Genomic DNA, 2,557 nt, shown 5'->3' on the forward strand with positions numbered 1-2,557 from the left:
GTAGGATGTGTTCCTCCCAGTGTGTGATTTGCCCAGGTTCCCAGCCAGGCGAGCGGCCTTTCCCGGGGATGAGATGGAGTGTGTGGGGGCGGAGTGGGGGAGACAAGGGGGCAACTTCCCAAATGGGAAGGCCGGGAGAAATCGGGGTGCCCATGGCAAGCAGGGGAGCAGGGGGAGGAGGTGGGGGAAGCTTCGCAGACCCGGATTCCAAGTGCGGGCCTGGGAGCTTTGAGTGCGAACGAGTAGGGAGGAGGGACTTGAGATTTCTCCAACTGGACAGGAAGAGACTAACTTCCGGTCCCCAGCAGCCCGGGCACAGTGTGGTCGGTCCCCAGCAGCCCTGGCACAGGGTGGTCGGTCCGTTGCCCCATCACGAGGGGCGAACCAAGGAAAAGGCGGGCTTCACTTTTCTTCCCTGTCCTCCGGGCCCCTCCTCACCTCAGAGCTTAAGTCAACTCTCTCTGTGGGACCAACTCTATCCTTCCTTTTTTCTCGTGAGTTCCTTCTGGCTTCAGCCTTCTAAAGCCGGAGAAATTCTCTCCGGACCCCCTGCATGGATCCACCGGCCTAACCACTGACATGCTGGGACTTAAGGGTAAAGAGAAGCCCTTTCGTGAGCTGTGTGGACCAAACCCCACCGCCCCTTCCCTCCAGGATGGAAAACGCTGGCAAGATTTCTCCTTTTCTCCCCCATGCACGTGGCTTACGGGCAATGCCAACATCCGTGGCTTTTCCTCCCTGTGGCCTGGCAGTGAAAACTCTCTCCCCTGAATGGAGGAGCGGCAAGAATGGGTGTGGAGCTCTGGGTACCATCTGAACAGGGCGGCTGTTCAGAAACACCCACCGTGGTCCCCAGTCTGTGCCTAAGACTGAGAATACTTTTAAGGCCCGTCCTCCAAGTTCCACCCGTGAGAGCAGAATGAGCTTCTTTTATTTTTCTTTTTCTTTTTTAAATACCAAGTTTTTTTAAATATATTTTATTGATTTTTTACAGAGAGGAAGGGAGAGGGATAGAGAGTTAGAAACATCGATGAGAGAGAAACATCGATCAGTTGCCTCTTGCACACTCCCCACTGGGGATGTGCCCGCAACCCAGGCACATGCCCTTGACCGGAATCGAACCCGGGACCCTTCAGTCTGCAGGCCGACGCTCCATGCACTGAGCCAAACCGGTTAGGGCCAGAACTAGCTTCTTGCCGGCCCCTCTCCCACCACACCTCTGACGACAGAGCTGAGGCGCTCAGGGGTCTTTGACTGGCTGGCTCCCAGGAGCCAGGGGAGGGGCAGGGGTGTCCAAATGCTTGAAAATCAATGCCCTTTATATTGATCGCAGTGTGAGTCCACGCATACCACATACCTAAACGCTGGGTCTGGGTTTTCTTTTCAAGGGGGAGGAGAAACGTCTTCCGAGGAAGAGGAAGTGTGGGAGCAGCTTCGCCTTTTTCGTGTCATCTTTCAAGCTTCGTTGATCACCTTTAGAAATACCCTGCCCGCTATCTTGCTTCATCCCTCGGTCACTTGTGAAAAACAGAGGGGAAATGCGGCCTAAGCACCAATAAAGGAGCCCGAAAATGAACCCGGGCTGCCCTTCCTGCTTCCTAGAAGGAGAGATGTGGTGAGGGACGCGAGTGTGTGGTGGCTGCGTTGCTGAGACGCATGTGCGGTGGGGAGATGACATTGTCAGCCCGGGGGGCCTTGGCAGTGAGTACAGCCTCATGCTTCTTTCTGGGAAAATCACAGATTTGGGTGGAGCATGCGTAGGTACTTATAAAATCATTAATAAATAAACGAGTAAGTAAACGAGGGGTAGAAAATTCACTGCAAGACTGCCTCCGTGACTCCTTCCCATGACCGTGGCAGACATCAATAATCGATTACAGAATCTATTTCCCTGGGAGCCCAGATGCAACCTCTTGTTGTCCTTCCCCTCCCCTCTCCCCTCCTTCTTTTCGGCCTCTCTCTCTCCCTCTTTTTTTTTTTAAATATGTCTTTATTGATTTTCTTTTAGAGAGAGAGGGAGAGGGAGAGAGAGAGAAACATCCGTGTGAGAGAGAAATATCTATCAGTTGCCTCCCACAATCACCCTGGCTGGGGGAATCGAGACACTGGGCATGTGCCCTGACCTGACACAATGCACATGATGGCGCTCAACCAACTGAGCCGCACTGGCCAGGGCCCCCTTCCCTCTTCTTTTTCCTTCTCTCCCCTTCCCTCTCCTCCCCTTCCTCTCCCCCTCCTCCTTGTCTTCCTCCTCTTTCCCTCCCCTTCCCCTCTTCTTTTCCTCCTCTTCCTTCTCCCCCTCTTCCTCTCTCCATCCCTCTACCCTTTCTTCCCCTCCCCGTCCTCCCTCCTCCTTTACTCCAGCTGATTCAACCACCCTGCCTCCTCCCCCTATTCTCTTGCTATCTCACCACCCCACTTTATCTTCCTCAAAGCACCTTCCTGATCTGAACTTCTCTTAAGTAATTATTCTTTTCCTCTCCCCTCACCCTGGACTGTAAGCTCCAAGAAAGCAAAGGCCTTGCCACTGGGCTGTCTCCAGGACCTAGAATAACCC

Source organism: Myotis brandtii, unplaced genomic scaffold, assembly GCF_000412655.1.
Source record: "Myotis brandtii unplaced genomic scaffold, ASM41265v1 scaffold601, whole genome shotgun sequence".
In the NCBI taxonomy this organism is placed as follows: domain Eukaryota; kingdom Metazoa; phylum Chordata; class Mammalia; order Chiroptera; family Vespertilionidae; genus Myotis; species Myotis brandtii.